Source organism: Pleurodeles waltl, chromosome 11 (assembly GCF_031143425.1).
Source record: "Pleurodeles waltl isolate 20211129_DDA chromosome 11, aPleWal1.hap1.20221129, whole genome shotgun sequence".
NCBI classification, from domain to species: Eukaryota; Metazoa; Chordata; class Amphibia; order Caudata; family Salamandridae; genus Pleurodeles; species Pleurodeles waltl.
In genome coordinates, this window is record NC_090450.1 from 980,916,525 (window position 1) to 980,935,914 (window position 19,390).

Below are 19,390 nucleotides of genomic sequence, written 5' to 3' on the forward strand. Positions count from 1 at the left end.
TGTCTTCAATTAGGCACGGCACGGTTTGTTTACAGACTGTGGGGGAATGTTGAGGCTTTTCGGCCATGGTGGCTTGCTTTTGGATTCCTGTAGCCAAATCGCTGAATACACAGGGAAACCACAAGTCTTTTCGTGGGAGGTCTTAGCAACCCTTCTCTAGATTTAAAAGGCCAGATCACGTCAACCCTGCATTTTAAGAACATCCATGACATTATACGAAAAACCCCAGACCTATATGTGTCGGGGAATGCGGAAACAGCCCGATATGGCATGGTGGAAACTGGCAAGGAAACGCGTACTTTAATTTCCGCGGGCAATGGTGAGACGAGCCTGTCAATCTAAGTTTTACATCCCGGGCTGTGTGACAGTATCTCCTTCTCTGACATCCAGTTTCTGCTTTCCTTGTAAACAAATCAGAACAGAAGAGACACATTTACGATCCATTCAATATTTGAGGAAAAAAGACAAATAACATTTAAGCGAGTGCGTAACTGAAACATAATCAAGAAGAGACAACACTCTGCTTTTCAAAGGAAAAGCGAGAAATGATACCCTGAAAGTTTGCATTTTTTATTCTTTGCACTTCTTATAGCGCGAACACTCAAACCAAGGTATTGGAGCGCTTTACACGCGCACCAGTTACATTACACAAAGACAGATTCTGTGTTTTTTTTTCGCCGCTGGGAGATTAAATGAAGTCAAGTCAAGTCAATGAAGTCTTTATTCGATATTTCATCATAAAAGACATGCTACACGTCATAATACTTACAAAATTATCAGTACTAACAATTAAAACAATAAATACAATATTTCATAAAAGCTACTAAGAACGTATTAAATCTATCTAATGCTTCATTTGTTAAATATTTTAACATATTAAAAAAAGAAGTACATTACTTTAAAAACTCAGTTCTAAAATTCAAGATAATTTACTTATCTAAAACATGTAGCTGTTTTAGTAGTTCAGAGCGAATTATCCATGCCCACCCCAGGAATTTGGCCACCCCTATTGCTATAGTAGGTGAGAGATCAGTTTTAAGGATCCTACAAGCAGTCTCGGCCGATTGTGTGCCCACACTTTTGCATAGGGGTACCAACCACTTCTTCCTTGGGGCAGCATATAATGGACAGACAAAAAACAAATGGCTCACATTTTCCCGCATTTCAGTACACAATGGGCAATTATCTGGGCCTCCAGTGCCCCAGGTTGAGGTTAAACACCTTAATGGTATTGAGCCCACTCTAACTTGGTGATATAATTTGCGGTCCATAGGTTTCGTAATAACATCCCAGAACTTTTCAATTGCAGAGACATCTTTCACGTGTACAAATATTGTTGTAAGGGAACTACCTATAAGGGATGAGTGTCTTATGCCTACCACCCATTCCCAATATAGTTGTTTCAGCTCTTTTTTTGAAGGAAAAGTAGTTGAGTCTGGGTTGTGCCAAGGGCACCTAAACCCATGGCACAAAGGGTGGTTCTAACACCCTTAAACCAACCAATCTTATCGGATCCTAGGGTGTCCCTTACCTCGAGGCATGCTTTCGCATATAATAACAGCTCTGGGGTAGACCACAACCTCTGCCGGAAGGCCAAGGGCCGAAATCTGGCTTGATCTTCCACCGGTTGGAGCCCAAGATCATAAAGGAGCGGGATGCGTGGGGATGACCTCGGCAGACCAACCGCCCCTCTTGTAAATCTATTTTGGGCCAGCATCAGTCGGTCCAGATTGCTATAACCCCAAAGCTCTGCCCCATACAAGACTGAGGGAAGAATTTTTGACCCATAGATTTCCATAAGTGGGGACATCGGGCGGGTAAATGATCTTTTATATTCCTTAAGAAGGGCACCGCCTAATTGAACATGTTTAAGTGCTTTAATATCAATCTGGGGTTTCCAACTAAAATTATCACTAAAATGCACACCCAGATATGTAAATTCGTTAGTTTGCTCAAGTATAGCACCACCCATTTTAACCCTTGCCACAGTTTGTGTATGACCTCTTAGTACCATGAATTTTGTTTTAGAAACATTTACTTCTAGCTCATGCTCGTCACAAAATAACTCAAATCTGAGTAGGGCCTGCTGGAGCCCTTGCCTTGTCTTTGATAATAACAAGGTATCATCCGCGAACATGAGCAATGGTACTTTCATTCCCGCTATCTGGGGAGCATCCGTGGGATGTGTTGCAAAATATTTGGTAACCCCATTAATAAACAGGGAAAACAAAGTGGGAGCCAGGACACATCCTTGTCTAACACCTTTCAAAACATGAAACCTGTCCGTAACCTCGCCAGGCTTACCCCAGCGGACTTGGGCATAAGTGTATGCATGAAGATTCATTAAGAGTCGCACTAGAGCCCTGGGCATTCCCTGTTCCAGTATGCAATCCCATAGCTTAGTCCTAGGGACCAAGTCGAATGCAGATCTTAAATCCACAAAAGCTGCATACAACTTGCCCTTACCCCAAAAAACTGTTTTCCAATATAAAAGGGCAAAACGAAAGGCTTGATCAAGGGTGCTTACATGAGGTCTAAAACCCGCCTGCAACGGAGTCAAAATATCTGAGTCTGTTATCCATTCCTGTATCCTCCCTAAAATGAGGCGCGCTATGATTTTTTGGATCGCATCAATAAGGCTGATAGGCCGGTAATTTGAGGGTACTGAGCGATCGCCTTTCTTGTATATAGGAAGGATTTCTGCCCCATACCATGAGTCAGGAATTTTAGCGCCTGCTGCAACTGCATTCACCAGGTGGAGTATATAAGGTACCCACACGACCTGGTCTTCCAAAAAAATGTCAGCTGGAATACCATCTGGGCCAGGGGCCCTCCCTTTGGGAATGTTTTGCAGGCAATTGATAACTTCAGTAACTGAGAATATTAACGGCTCGACGGGCTCAAGACAGTAGGGTATAGTCACTTCTACTGTATGACACTTAAACTGATCCTCAAAATTTTTTACCCACTGATGATTAGAGACAGTTGCTGGACTATAGTCCGCGTCCTGCGAGATACCCCATTTTATGAGGTACCAAAACTGTTGCATATTGCGTTTACCACAGGCTCCTGACAGCATAAGCCAGCGTTCCTCATCCCACTTATGTTTTGCTTTGCGTTTTGCCTCATTATAGAGTTTTTTACAAGATCTGATCTGGCTATGATTTTTGTTTTTAATAGCCTCAAAAAGAACTCTTTTTGTCTTGCTACACTCTTTATCAAACCAAGTAGTGGATGAGTATTTCTTGGTCCTAGGTTGTTTAGGGCTAAATTTGATGAACAACTTTTTAAGTTCCTGAAACAAGTCAGAATGGGTACGTATAAGTTCGCTGTTAATCTCGTCCTGTGAGCCACAATTGTTTAAAAGCTCCACAGAACTAGACACTAAGGTTCTTATCGCCCTGCGGGCCCCAGCGTCCACAGCTATTTTAGGCCAGCGTACCCTGCGCGTATCATTGCTCACAATGACCTCTTTTTCTGTTATATAAGGACCACTGCCCTCAGACCTCTGAAAGCTGGAATCCCTTAAGGTCAAAACCAGCGGGTCATGGTCGCTCTCTGGGCATTCCGTAACTAGCATATCAACAACTGCAAACCACTGCCTCACATCGACCAAAATATAGTCGATACGACTACTGTGTCTGCCGTTGTTGAACGTATGCCTGCCCTTCCTATCTGACTTGACCCTTCCATTAACAGCTCTTAAACCCATGTCCAGGCATAGCCCCTTGATATAGGTGGCTGAGCTCGACCACTTAGCAATCGGAGGTATCTCGAGTTGGGGAATACCCCAGGATAGATCCTCATCCTCGGTGAGCGGGCCATCCTCAATACCCAAAGGCTCAAAACAAGTATTAAAATCCCCCATCACAATCTTGTGGCCATCGGTCATTGTTCCTGATAAAATGTCATCCAACAGGAGGAGGGTCGGAGAAACCCTTCCTCCCTGGAGACCCCTGACATAAATATTAACCAACAGGATGTTTGTACCTTGGTTGGACTTTATCTTTAGAGCAATTATGTCTGGGCTATCAATTGTCACTTCTTCAACTCTTACACCCGCACTTTGGCGGACCCAAATTGTAAGACCTCCAACAGGACGCCCTTTCTGGCCTCTAATAGCTGGCTTGCTAAAATTCAGATACCCCACCCGAAATATCGGTGTGATAGCCCAAGTTTCCTGGAATGCAATTATATCGCCCTGATCTATGAAGTCCCTCCAATCAGGAATACACTGGCTGGACTCCAGACCGGCTATATTCCAGGATATGTACCTTGATAACATATCAACAGGCTCAGCTAAAGCAGAGGGTGAGTCCGTACTAAAATTGGGTAATGCAGACAATGTACCAACAGGGGTAGTGTCAGGATTATTACTTTGATCTGTGGCAATAACCTTCCAACTTATATCTTCTATGTGGGGGGATTTCAATAAAGTTAAATTAACTATTTCTTCTCTACCAATGAGTCAATCATTCTCATCTAGGCAGGATAACGGCCCATATCTCCCGGCAGTAATCAAGGGTTCAATGCTTTCTGGTGCGAACCAACCCCTGGGAGGGTTAATGACATTTTTGTTAATCTGGGAAAGCACCTTCACCTCGGGATACACCGTAGGATAAAAATCTAGTAGTTCCCACGTGACTATTGGTCCATCTGCAAGTTGCGGACACCAGCCTCTCAAAAATGGGACCACATTAATACTCCTGAAGTTAACTATTACCAGATCACCTGGGATATCTTTAATCATGTGGCCAAGCCAACCCACCCTTCTCACATTTAAGATTTTACCATCGATGGTAGGGGGGAGGGGTCTGTTCTTAGTAAGCCAGAAGGCTACTTTGTTTTTTAAGTCATTGTAACCTTCTTTTTTACCTGGACTAAGTTCTGGGACTCCTGACAATATACATACAAATGGAGCGGCCTCCGGTGGGAGATCAATCCTAACATTATACTTATTGTTGTGCTCTCTTGCTTCCTTATGGACTCGAGTTGGTTGAGGCCTACCCTCTAGGGACCCTCGAATCACTTCGGGTTCCCTAAGTATAGTGGGCTCCGCCTCCAAACTTGTTTCGTTACATGGGGCTTTGTGTCTTAAACTGCTGCCCGCGAGTATTGCCTGCTCAACACAATTTCCAGATGGTAAATCTAGAGGTACCGTTAGTACATCTGCTGGTGTCGATGTTACTTGTACCCTCAGACTATGAACCTCTTGGGTAAGTACTTCAATTTTCAGCAATAATGTGCTAAAAATTTCAGCCATTTTTGTCGCTAACTTATCCTCTACTGTTGCCAGTATATTTTCTATATACTGCCTGTTATGACAGCAACCCACTGGCTTATCAGATCCCCCGTCTAATCCTTTTGTTGTAATAGTATGGGATTTAGCTTCGAGGGGCTTTCGAGAATTGGTGACCTTCCCCACTTCTCTTTTGCCCAACGACTTTCTACAAGCCCTAACTGCTCTTGCTGGTTGGGGGGGAGTCTCTGCCATAACCACGGGGCTAGATGGGCTCTCGCCAATTATACCCTTTGAGTCTAAGGGATTAGAGTGTATCTGTGCCTCGGTTAGTATCATATCCTTATCAGTGTTGGCGCCCAGATCCTCAAAAGTAGACACTATATGTGGGGAGGTACTAGGGTATGTCTGAACGGGGGAACCTCCTTTCCCTAGAGAGACTCTGCGATCGCTATTAATCTTTTTGACCACCTTAACCAGGTAGTTATCAAGCATAGTAGCCCCTAGATTTTTGGCGGAGTTATTACAGTTAGCCTTCATAGGTTGGTTGCAATAAGTACCACCAGCTATGATTCAGCAAAACAAAACACAAAACCGCGTAATCAAGATGTAATACAGCTGATTTACAGTTTAGGCAGAGTCCCGTGCCCAGTCCAGACTCTTCAGGCCTCTGAGGGCCACAGAGGGCCCGCCCTTTGCCCGGGCTTAGCCCGGTGCCGCCCGCGCGCGTCCCGCGGTGCGGTGTACCTTGTTGCAATTTAAGGGCCCGGGGGGCGTAACAGCACTTCCACGCCACTTGGCGCACAAAACCCAGAGGATTCTGGGTATTGTAGTCCTCCCAGCGTGTTCTAGCAGGCAGCCTACAACGGCGGCGGCCGCGAAGCGGGTGCCGCTAGTTGCGGTGGTCCGAGCCAACAGCCCTGTGTCCTGTAGCAAGGTAAGCAAAAAAAAAAATGACCAGAGTTGCGCGTCCCGCGGTGCGGTGTACCTTGTTGCAATTTAAGGGCCCGGGGGGCGTAACAGCACTTCCGCGCCACTTGGCGCACAGGAAACCCAGAGGATTCTGGGTATTGTAGTCCTCCCAGCGTGTTCTAGCAGGCAGCCTACAACGGCGGCGGCCGCGAAGCCAACAGCCCTGTGTCCTGTAGCAAGGTAAGCAAAAAAAAAAAAAAAAAAATGACCAGAGTTGCGCGTCTGGGAGATTAAATGATTTGCCCAGAATCACAGGATGTGAACTGATGCCGAGACACGAACCCGGATCCCCGGCAGCTCTGGCCGACAAGCGACGAGAATGTGCCTTCGAAGTAGTAACTGAAAGAGTAAACGAGAGGAACAACATTTGAATGTGGTTGAATTGGCAGAAGGCGGAGGCCCGCTGATGCAAAAGGGGCAAAGTGAAACACTCGACAAATAAATGAGACGTGGAATGCGTCTTATCTCAGCAGTGTTCGAGTTTGTACCCCTAATCTGCAGGCTTCACAAGAAGTGGGAGGGGGTTTCCAAGGGTGGAGACTCCGGATTTTGAGATATTTGCAGCTCACTGTGGAGAAACTCAGACAATATCACAAGTTCCAAGTCTTCACAACATCATCAAAATCGGAAATTCAAAAATCATGGGGCACTGACAGACTGCCGTCACAGCACTTATGAGGTGTACTTACGCCCTCCCCCCACAGGGAGTTCTCCGGTGAGATCCCCCTGAACCTCGGCATGGTTTTATAATTCCATCTGAAAGACCCCCAGTACAGATGCTGAGTCCTGGCAAACTTCAGGCTGATCTGAGGCCCCCATTTACAGAAGAAATACTCTGGTACTCTCTGGCAATAACACCTTAGTCGTTTCCAGTCAGGTCCGCTGGTCCCCCCTGCACCCGAGATATCCCACAACTTTGGTTCCCAACCTTTTGACTTCTGTGGACCCCCATTTTATCATTACTGGAACCCGGGGACCCCCCACTGAATCATTATTAGAAGCCAGGGACCCCCCACTGAATCATTACTAGAAGCCAGGGACCCACAACTGAGTGATTACTGGAAGCCAGGGACGCCCACCGAATCATTATTAGAAACCAGGAACCCCCACAAAATCATTATTAGAAGCCAGGGACCCCCACTGAATCATTATTAGAATCCAGGGACCCCCACCAAATCATTACTAGAAGCCAGAGACCCCCACTGAAATCATTATTAGAGACCAGGAGCCCTCAACTGAGTCATTACTAGAAGCCAGGGACCCCCCTCAAATCATTATTAGAAGCCAGGGACCCCCACTGAATCATTATTAGAAGCCAGGGACCCCCACCAAATCATTACTAGAAGCCAGAGACCCCCACTGAAATCATTATTAAAGACCAGGAGCCCTCAACTGAGTCAATACTAGAAGCCAGGGACCCCCCTCAAATCATTATTAGAAGCCAGGGATCCCCACTGAATCATTATTAGAAACCAGGGACCCCCACTAAATCATTATTAGAAGCCAGGGACCCCCACTGAATCATTATTAGAATCCAGGGACCCCCAAGTGAGTCATTACTGGAAACCGGGGACCCCGGCCTTCATTGTTGATGATTTGCAAAACAATACACACAAAATACAGAAACATGCATTGCATCAAAAACATACACACATTAGAGCAGATTTTATTTAATTTGCAAACAAATAAAACAGCAAAGAATAATTTTAATTTTGATAGGAGGTTGGAGCTTTTCTAAATTCAAAGGGAGCAACATATTGTCCATACTACATTCAGTTTGACGCACCTGCACTACTCCCACGACTCTGAGGAAACTAATTTATTTTTAGCCTCCGATTTCAAATCTTTTGACATTTACAGTACATTTCAAAATGTCCAATTGCACATGTAGCCACAATGTTTATAAGCACTTTATTAATCTATTAATATTAGTTAACTTTCTAAGCAGTCACAGACTCCTTGAGGAGACTTTATGGACCCCCAGGAGGCCCCGGACCACAGGTTGGGAACCACTGTCCTACAAGCTGGAGAGCTGCCTTCATGATACTGAAAGAAGGGGGACTCAGAAAAGTAAAATACTCCCACTTTGACCCATATATAGCAATAAATGCTCGAGTAAGTGAGCCATCCTAACCCTCCCTATAAAGTGTAATGGGAATTGTACCTCTGGGAAAAATGTGCAGAAAATGATGCAAAATGCAATATTAAAGTATGATTTTATAGGAATTTGACCAAAACTACACATTACCTGTATTGACATATTTTCCTTATTCATCTTTCCATTGTCTTTCTTTCTTTTTATGCTTCTTTTTTTCCTTCTTTCCCTCCACTTTTTTTTTTTGCATATTTCTTTCTTCTCATCTTTTTTCTCTTCTATTTATTTTTCTCTCATTTCACCGTTCCTTTTTTTCTAGCTTCTTATCCTTCTTTATATCTGTTCATTCGTATGTTGCTCCTAGCATTATTTCACACCTTCTTTGCATCTTTTCTTTTTGTACTCCTTCCATACGTTAATTCTTTCTCTTCTTTCCTTCAATAAACCATCCTTTCACCTCACATTTCTTCTTTTCTATTTCATTATATTTTTCTGCTTTCCTTCCTTTCATTTCTCTTTTTCATTTCTTGGATCTTTCCTTTTGTTCTTTATGCCCTCCATTCTTTCTTTTCTTTCTTCCTGTTATTCTTTTACACCTTTGTTTCTTGTTTCCTGTGTTTAGTTGTACCCTCTTTCCTTATTGCTTCCTTTTTCGTTTGTTCATTATTTTCATTTTGTTTGCTTTCCTTTGCGCTGTCTTACTCAATTGCCCTCTATTTTTTTTCTTCATCATTTTAACAGTTGACTTTCTCTCTGTCACAGTGTTAGGTTGCTTTTAAGTTTTCTTTTGGTCCCACCCCTCAGCCGTGTCGTTACAGTTTATTCTGCCACAGTTTAATACTTTTGACTTTCGATGAGCTGCAAGCCAAAGTTAAATATTAAGAAGGGGCATAAAACCATTTAATCTGCCTCAGTAGCACCCCCTCTTAAGCCCACACATTCAAGACACACATACCAGGTCATGGTGGTGTTGGTCACATCCTAGATCACCAGTGCCCCAGTGGTTTGGTGCAAAGATCACTTTTTTACCAATCCTTAATATAGACTTGTTCTCTCTGGTGCCCATGGTAAATGAATACAACATTGGCTACAATATTTGCCTTGATGATGTAGACATTCATGCCAGAATAGCTGACATAAATCCAAAACTGATTGATGGGTCTTAGACTGCCAAATTTGTGAAACAAAAATAATAACTACCAGGGCTCCGATCAGGAGGCCCCCTGCAGCACCTATTGCCCCTGCCAGGTCTGGCAATGAAAGTACCAACACAACTACTAACCATCAAACTCCTATAAGTGGAACAAATCAGACTATTCCAGGATCTGAAGCTTTAAGAATGGCAGAGCGGCAGTATTAGCTATTAGAATTAATAAAATATCTGAGATGTTGAGTTCATCTTTCAATGAGACAAACAGTGCCACCATGTGGCAGACTGTCATAAGTGCCGGTATTGACAATTAAGTGCATGTGCCAAGCACCAGGAACCACCCCCTCACATTAAGTACTGGGTGGTGGTGGTTAAGGTAGGATGGTGGTTAGGGGAGATGGTGGCAGTGGTCAGCATGATTGTGAGTAGGGTGATGGTTGTGGTTAAATTGGTGTTATGCAGGCAGTAGGGGTGGTGGCAGGGTGGTGGTGGTAGGTGAAGAGTGACGGTACTGGCAAGGTGGTGGCGGTGGTGGTGGGAGGGTGACAGTGAGGGCGGTGATGGTGATTATGGTGGTGGTGGAAGGATAGTGGTGGTGAGGGTGGTAGTTTGGGTTAGTGGTGGTAGGGTAGTGGTGATGCTGGCCATGACTGAACTGCTTCCATCTAGAGGCCTCAAAAAGATAGACCTCCTGAGCAGCTGTAATGCCAGCTTCAGCCGACCCTCTCCCCAGGCCCTTCCTTGCAACTTCAGAAGCACTGTGCCACATGAAGATCACATCTGAGGTTGGGTTGGACTCTCACTCCGCCTGGTGACATACAAAGGTTTTCTTCATTTGTATTTACTCTACGAAATACCCTCTCAATGCCCTTTGACACTTCCAAGGGGTTCAGAAGGTCCAGAAATACTTTGCTATGAGTAGGTGTAGCTAACTCTTGTAATACTACTACCTCAATCATGTACTCAAGGAATAGTCCTGGAAGCCAGAAGTTAGCCAGAACTACTACAAGAATAACTGCTGGTGAAGGTGGTGGTTAGAGTAGGGTGGTCGTGGTGTTTGTGGTTAGGGTGGAGGCAGGCTGGTGGTAGGGGGTAGTAGTGGTAGGGCTAGGGTGGTGGTAAGGTGGTGGGAGTGGTGTTGGTAGGCTGGTTAGGGAGGTGGTGGTAGTGAGGGAGGGTGGTGGTGATGTGGTGATGAGTGTGGTGATAGGATGGCGGTCTGATTAGTGTGGTGGTGAGGGGATTATGCTGAGGGTGATGATGGTGAGGGTAGTGAGGGTGGTGGTGATGGAGAGGGTGATGGTGAGGGTGGTGGTAAGGTAGTGGTGGTAGGGTACAGATGGTGGTGGTAGGGTGGTGGTGGTGGTAAGGAGGCGGTGTTGAGGGTGGGTAAGGTAATGGTGGTTAGAGTTTTGGGTTAGGTTAGAGTGGTGGTGGTTAGGGCGGTCGTGGTTAGGGTAGGACAGCGGTAGTTGTCAGGGTGGTGGTGGCTATTGTACGGTAGTGATGATGATTGTGGTCAGGGTGGTGGTAGGCTGGTGGTGGTAGTGGAATGGTGTTGGTGGTAGAGATAGGGTAGTGGGATTGGTGGTGGTAGGCTGTTTAGTGCGCTGGTAGTGAGGGGCTGGTGGTGAGGGAGGTAGAAGGATGATGGGTGTAGTCAGTGTGGTAATTAGGGTAGTGGTGGTGAGGAAGAGAGTGGTGGGGGTTGGTGAGGATGGTGGTGAGTGCTTCTGTAGTGAGGGTGGTAAGGGTGATGGTGGTTAGGTGGTGGTGGTGATAGGATAGTGGTGTTACGGTAGATGTGGTGGTGAGGGTGCTGAGCGTAGTAAACGCAGAGTAGTGGTGTTAGGGTAGTGGTGATGGTGGTAGGGCATTGGGTGGTAGTGGTGGGATGTTGGTGGTGATACAACGGTGGTGGTTAGGGTGGTGGTTAAGGTGGTGGTGTTTAGGGTGGTGGCAGTGCTTAAGTTGTAAAAAAATAAGTGCCAGGCCCCTGCAGCTTGCATCACCGATTGCTCCTGCAATTTCTGCCAATGAAAGTACCAACACAACTATTAACCATCAAACTACTACATGTGGGACAAATCAGGCTATTCTAGGGCCCACACCTATAAGACTGGCTTGGTTGGTAGGTATTAGTCATTAGAATTAATAAAATACTGATGAGCTCATCTTTAAATGAGACAAATAGGGCCACTATGTGGCAGACTGTCATTAGTTCTGGTATTGACAATTAAGTGCCTGTGCCAACCCCCGAAAGCACTTGCTCAAAAGTACTGGGTGGTGGTGGTTAAGGTAGGTGGTAAGGTAGGGTGGTGATTAGGGTAGGGTGGTGGTCAGGATGATGGTGGTTAGGGTAGGGCGGTGTTGGTGGCTGTGGTTAGGTTGGTGATAGGCAGACAGTGGGAGTGGTGGTGGCAGGATAGTGGTGGTAGGGCAGGGTGGTGGGGTGGTAGGGTGATGGTGAGGGTGGTGATGGTAGCTAGGGGAGTGCTGGAAGGATAGTGGTGGTAGTGAGGATGGTAGGGTAGTTAGGGTGGCGGTGTTGTTGGTAGGATAGCGGTGATGGTAGCAGGGTGTTGGTGGTGGTAGGTGAGGGTGGTGGAGTGAGGGTCGTAGTGGTAGAGATGTGGTGGTTAAGGTGGTGGTGGACAGGGTGGTGGTAATGGTTAGGGTGGTGGGCAGGGTAGTGTTAAGGAGGAGGGAGGGGTAGATGGTGGTAGGGTGGAGGTGGTAGAGTGAAGGTAAGGGTGGTAGTGGTTAGTTAGTTGGTGGTGGTTAGGTAGGGTGGTGGTGGTTAGGGTGGTGGTGGTGCTAGGTTGGTGGTGGTAGGTGGTAGTAGTGGTGGTAGTGTGGTGGAGGGGTGGTATGGAGGTAGAGTTGGGTTTTGGGGTGGTAGGGAGATGGGTCTTGGGTAGTGGTGGTAAGGTGGTGGTGGTGCTGGGGTGAGGATGGTAGCTGCGATAGTAAGATGGTGGTGAGGTGGTAGGGTGGTGGTGGAGTGGAGGTAAGGTGGTAGTTGGGTGGTGGTAGGGTGGTGTGCGGTGGTAGTAGGATGGTGTGGTGGTGGTAACTTGACGATAGTAGGGTGGTGTGATGCTGACAGTAGGGTGGTGGTTGAAGGGATTGATTGGATGGTGGTGGTAAAATGGTTGTGGCTGGTTGGTGGTCCCGATACAGACACGCCAGGGAGATGGAGAAAAAACAACAAGGACAATGGGTGAAGAAGAAAAAAGTACCTGAACCCCAGCGCTCGCAGAGAAGAATACTAATTAAAAAAAAATCATTCAGTACTTGGTCCATGCTCCACAGAAGGGAGAAACGAAGAAAGGGAAAGTGAACCCAACACGCACTGACCAATCAGGAGCCAGAAACAAAGAATGAGAATAAAGGCAATGAATGGTAAATAATGGGCGGGCCCCAAGCCACTTTTAGGTAATAAAATATCTTGCAAGCAACAGTGCATGCACTGTCTCAGGTGAGGCCTAAAAACTATCGTCTGAAAAAGCGAGAAGTGTAAGGACAGAGTAATGAGGCCATACTTTAGGAGAGCGTCAAACACACAAAAAAAGAAGGAAACTCCACACACACTAACAAATAAGAAGCAAACTAATGAGATTGCCAGCGATGCCGATCAATGGTAAGCAATGGGTGGGCTCTAAACCCAGTTTAGGCTAGCAATACGACTCACAAGGAACAGCACATTACCTCTCTAATAGACGAGAACTAATACACCACTCTCTGCCTCGTGCCGGTGGGCCCCTGAAGGCAGCCCCTTGGCATGTGTTCAGGACACAGGCGATACAGACAGTGCCTATGCACAACTGTGCCTACTACAGTTAAGCAGAGATCGTCGTTCGCGTTGGGCATGATGAGACAGGTTGGCGGTTAGATCACCTTCTTGTGGGCAGTAACACTTCAGGAAAGCTATAACAGGCGTTGCACAACCAAATGGGGTGAGGACGGAGATGAAGATTGGTTTTAAATGAGGTAACGAAAGGTGACTCACTGAATAACACTTCAGGGTTTACAAAAGAAGTTATCACAACACGCGGAGTATCTATTTCTCCGCGCTGTAAGCTGCAGTGGGCGGAAGAAAATGTGAATGGCACAATAACAGACCAATGGATGAAGAAGGCTGGCTGAAAGCACCTATGGGTGAGGGTATTTCACATATCTTTTTAGTAAAAAACAGAAGGTCTTGTATATGACACAACAGAATAACTGATCGAGAGAGCTGACTGAAAGTCTATATAAGTATGTATATTTATAAAATCTAGGACGCAAAGTCTAAAGGTCTTGCCTACATCCAAACTAACAAATAAAGCAAAAGGGTAACCCTGAGAGGCAAAGAAATGAGAGAATATACGAAGGAGGGAGTGGAATACAAATGTCAGAGCAGCGGATGTCACAGGAATCCTGTGGTGCAGGAACAATTTAAGATTAGGGATGCTGCCATTCATGTTATAACACTGACGTCATAGGGATGTTGTGGTGAAACTCCAAGTGTTATCCTAAAAACAAGTGCAGCAAACTTCCACGCCCACTCAGCAGGGGAGTGGTAGGGGTGTGGTATGTAGCTGGGTTTGTATTTTGGAGCTCTGGAGAGGTAGCACACTGTCCTTCAGATAAAGCACATTTCCCGATATAATGGCCACTACATTTGCATAGACATGCAATTTACTGGTAAACTTATATAGCGTAAAAATAGATAATGAGTGGAAATTGGGTTTCAGCAAATCTTTACTGTTTGTGTATCACCCGGTAACGTGCCTTGATTTGTTTTGATCTTATTAAAATCTTTGTTTCCATCACCTTTCAGAAATACAAAAAATTTGCTTCATTTGTGCTTTCCTCTTGGCTGGTGTGATTTGAAAGATGCTTATAGTTAATTTATCTGTATTTAAATGTTGTGTGTTAGGAAAAAAACACATCCTAAAGCCTTTCATTTTAATTCCTGTACCTCAGCAGAATTGTCACCTAGATCACCTTTTCAAAAACCTCTCACTTTGCAGTCAGAGAAATATAAGTACATCCCAGTTTCTGAGTAAGCAGCAATTTTTCAGACAACAGAGCATTTGATCTTTGTCCTTGAACTAATGTGACAAGATAAACACAAAATATAAGGGTATCTTCATTGATCGTTCACCTTCTGAACTTCAGCATGATCATTTATGAGGGGCTGCATCCCCTACCCAGACACCCTTACTTCCAGACAATGACATAAAGCTAGCCCAGGACTCTCTGTCACTAAGAATGCACCTCTCCAGTCCAGTACTTTCTTTTATAAATCACTTCAGCTGAAATTAACCTGAAGTACAACCAGGGACATAGCTTCAGGAGGGATGTTTGGGGTGTGACACCCCCCAAATAAATGCATTCTTGGGGTGATAGTTGGATCTGGGGGCCCTGAGGTTGGTCTACTATGTCTGCACCCATTGGTCTTGTCATGCCGCAAAGAAAAAAAGCCAAAACATTGACTTTAATGTAAAGGGGAGAGAGCGAGAGAGAGATACCAATCTGGTGACTGCATTTCAAAACGTGAAACCAGACAACCTGGAATAAATGCCTTTTTCCCTGCTTGTCCAAATTGTGTGATCCTAGGCAGATGTTCTAGTTCACAGGCTCATTTTCCTTTATTATCACATATGCGTACACTTTTAAATACTTGAGCTCAGGATGCGTGCTGTAGGAGCACCTTAGGTTGGATTTCATAGATTTCAATGTTGCTCCATCTGCTATAAGAGATGAGGCCATGGTTAGGGTTTACGTACGTGACTACTGACTTGCTTCTTAAGTCACTAATGGCCTTGTTGTTGGGGGTCGGAGGGGTGAGCCATTACTGTTTTCAAGGCAACTATGACTTTCAATAAACACCTGCCTATGCAGCCATATAATCTGGTGTACCAGGGTAAAATACTTCTGCCCACTTTTTTTTTAAGTTGGGAAATTTGAGATTCAAGCCCTTGACTACAACTCCCAGAATGCATAATGCTGTTAAACTAAACAACAGGAGTGGACCGCTGCATCATGGCACTTGGTGACCTGGCATCATCCAGTAACCTTACTCTGACGGAGCTGGGGCAGAAGAAGTAGGAAAGGGTAAGTTAAGGGGTGCTGGGTGACGAAGCTACAAGGGATGCCCGCAAAAATAAGACAAGCATTTGCAATGCAAAGGGTCTCGCATATTTTGAATAAGTTAATTGTCATCTTTTGACAACAGTGCCCACGAGTAAAATAAAGTTAGCTTTAAAAAATAAAACTTTGCAATTTTGTTTATCACTATGGGCACGTTTTTGCCAGTCACAAGCCTTCTGTTTGTGGGGCACTGAAAGTTAGAACAAAATAGTACCTCCTCCACGTCGGGAGCTGTAGACGAGCACTAATTAAGTTGAATCAATTAGTGCTTGATCCCTGCTCCAAACAGAGGAACGAAAATGATGACAGACATGCCTTGACGAATTACGAGGCTGTAAAGAAGAGCGCCACGCAAACCAACAAATGGTGAGTGACAGGCAGGCTCCGAATCCTTTACTGAACACTACAGCGTCTCGCATATGAGACGCATGCGCAAGCACATGCACTCGCAGGCTCGATCCTAAAAAATTGGAAATATAGGCTTGGGCCACAACCCTCCATCCCGTCCAATGAAGTCAACTGAAAAAATCCAGCACAAACAAAATCAAGGGTGGACTTTGTTGTGCATAGATTTGTTAAAAGGGAAAAGGTAAAGCAATTTAATGCAAGAAACCCAAACTTATGTCAGATTTAATTCTTTGGAGCAGATTGGAAGAAAGTGTAACTTTTCAGCCTGCCACAGCCCCCTGGTGGGCAGAGACAGCGGGGCGATCGCCTCCGTCGACTTTGGACATTGTTAATTCAGTCTCTGAGCCTTGGGAACGTCCATGGCCTTTTGGAGGCCAAGACTGCAGTTACCATGAGCTGCATACCTGTGAGGGAGATCAGTCGCTGTTGGTGACTTGGAAGAGAGTAAGTCATCGGCACAATTAGGAACTGGAAGTAAGGTGATTTAAAGGGCAGAATGCCTCGGCACACAAAGGCTTGCCTGGAGCAAATATAGGGCTTATGATGAGTTATAAAAATGAAATGTTGACGTCAAACTCCCACAATATACACATGGGCCAACACGTAAAGAGTTTGCTTGCTCCTGAATTCCAGGAGTAATCCAGGAGGATTTCTGAATTACTTTTGGAAGTTACTAGTTAGACAGGAACTCTGAAAGAATAACTCCCACCTGTGCGTAGCAAAAACATTGTGAATCAGGCTCACAGAATTTTGCAGAGTTTGTGTGCTGTGCTTGACTTCACCAGGTGAAGAAGTTTACAGCTGAAAACTTTTATGCAGAAAAATGTTAATGGAAATACTTTTTTTGACTTTTATTAAGTTTGACAGGTGTTCTTTTCTCTCACCCCTACTGTCAGCAGTTCTTTTGATCTGCATTTTTCAGAGAAGAATCCAACCTTTAGTCATAGTCACAAAGTAGGTGATAGTTTAGAAAAAACTTTCTGGAGGGGAAGAAGCAGAGTTCCACAACTCTAGGCTTCGTATGAGATGCTCAGGGCAGCTTTGCTGTACTGGATCGTCAGACCTTTCTTCACATCCTGGAACCCAGTAGGATGCAATCAGGTGATGCTGCGGGTCCGGCCTGCTGGCCTGGATGCGGGCACCTGGCCTTCTAGTGCCAAGGATGGTCCCTTTGCCTAAACTCTATAGCAAGTGGCATAAAGGTTCATCATCTCCATTGTAATTTTATTTAGTTATTACAAACCAATGCATTGCACAGAACATAATAAAACTGTATAATAAAACAAGTGCAATTCATCAAAAAGAGAGCAACAAACCATAGATGGACCAATCATCAAAGGGCAAAGGCACATTATTGTCCAATCACGTTCAGCGTAAAGGTTTATATAAGACGTAGGGTAACACAGGTATCACGAAGTTAAGAAACATGATTGTCCCTTCAGAGGTAATAACCTTTCACACTAATAGAACAGTTCTAGTTGGCCAATCATTCTATACAAAGCACCCATATGGACCTGCTGGGCTCTCTCCTTTGAGGAACCAGCTCTATAGTGGCCGAGGGAGGAAGGCCAATGACATCTCTTGCTTGGGCAAGTAACTCTTCCTCCCTGGCTACTAGCTGGTAGAGTTCTCAAGGTTACACATTTCATGCCGAAACATCTGTCCTGTCCAGTTTTCTCTCTACAATTTGATATTTCTGTTTTATCTAAATGATGGACTGTGTTGTGATTGGAGGGCAAAGTCTTCACACAAGGCACTGGAGCCGTTCAGGTGGGAGGTGAGTAATTTATTTCATGTTAGGGTCTTTGTTTTCATATTGGAATGTCTTGGCTGAAATCGCATTGCTCTCCAAAGTAATTCCAAACACTGGCTCAGGACTTCATCATTCGTTGGTGTTTAGAAGATGCCATTGGCTGTAGTGCCAGTCAGAAATGTGCAATCTCTTAAATTATTGAAGCTTACCCACTCAAGGCAAAGGGCATTGCATGCATTCTTAGAAACCCCTGATGTAAGTTATTTTTGATCTCGACTGATGAAGGATAAAATCGAGAAACACATTTGTCCAGAGATGAACAACACGACCTGCACCAACTCTGGTGAAAAACTACAGCTCATACTCAGGTAAGCGCAAACATTGTACTGCATTTACCATAATGCAAAGGGGCGAACTGTGCTGTGAGACAGTGTGCTCCCATCCCCCCTTTGTTTAAAAAGACTCCCTTGAGCCAACAAGCTGAAGAGCTTTTGGAGATGCAACTGCGCGCCAGTGAGCGGTACCGAGACCTGAGTGGACTTTCTCAGCCATCCCTGATGAAATGTGTTTTCTTGATATCTCCTGATGAAGGATAGTATCCAGAAACACATTTGTCTAGAGGTGTGCAGCACTATCTGCACCAACTCTGCTAAGGGCGATCTGTGCTGTGAGGCAGTGTGCTCCCATCCCTCTTCGGCACTGAATGCATATCCTCCATGCTTCAGGAGAGTGGTTTTTAAGCCAGGGTTAGTTGTGCATTCTGTCAGCTAGCCTAAAGGATTCCAGACTTAGTAAAACAATCACATTAAATGGACATGTCCAATTTAGCATTGTTGCTGGAGCTGGGCGAGTGAGATAAGGGACCTTATTATGTCCACGGATAACGGCTCAGGCTCCCTAGATGTATTACTTGCACAGGTTGCATTTCTGTTCAAGGGCACAGGTATGAAATAGGTTCTACAGGCGTTATAGATACAAGAAGCTGTTTTTAGATGCTGCCACCAATCAGCAGGCTCCTTACAAGACAAGTGACGGCGCTTGTCTGAGGAAGAATGGGAATTGGAGTACCCGAGGCAGCAGTGACCCACCTGAGGGTCCCTGATGGGTCTTTGCTGGAAATAGCCCACAGACTGTGGATCAAAACAAGGTGCTTCATCTAGGTAACATTGACAAAGGGCAAGGAGAGATGCAAGCTACTAACAAAAACGTTCATTTAGGGCCTGATTACATCTCGGTGGATGGTTTTGTCCGACCCAACGGTGACGGATATCCCATACGCAGAAATATAAATTCCATAGGATATGATGGGATTTATATTTCGACGGATGGGATGTCCGTCACTGTTGCGACAGAGTAACCCATTTGCAGAGATCTAAATCAAGCCCTGAGTCATGAATAGGCCTTGTGTAACGTGTCAGTGAAGATTTGCACCATAATATGACGAGACACATTGGCATCTTTTATTTTGTTCAGATTCATTTAGTGCACTGCCTTTACCTCACCAAGACCTGGATTCCCAACGCCTACTTGAAGCTCAGCCCCACCAAGACACAATTCCTATAACTCAACAAGAACAGCAAGCAACAATCAACAACAAGGCATGACAACATGAACCTGGACAGATTCGAACCC